Genomic DNA, 260 nt, shown 5'->3' on the forward strand with positions numbered 1-260 from the left:
GATCAAGGAAGAGTGATCCTGTCTCGGTTTATATAGGAACTGGACCTTTCCCTTCACGTTATGAACCCTTTACGAATATTAATCACGGGGAAGGAATTTTAATTTAGTCTCTCCTCGAAAATGCCAGGTATCGGCTGCTCGTCAAGGTAGGCATGAACAATGTAACACTGTTCATCTCTGTTCAGTCTGTATTTCCTGTCTGCTTTAAATCGAATGTTAGGTGTGATTGCGTGCATATCTTTAAAAAAGTCCTTGTGATG

This window comes from Penaeus monodon, chromosome 34, assembly GCF_015228065.2.
Source record: "Penaeus monodon isolate SGIC_2016 chromosome 34, NSTDA_Pmon_1, whole genome shotgun sequence".
In the NCBI taxonomy this organism is placed as follows: domain Eukaryota; kingdom Metazoa; phylum Arthropoda; class Malacostraca; order Decapoda; family Penaeidae; genus Penaeus; species Penaeus monodon.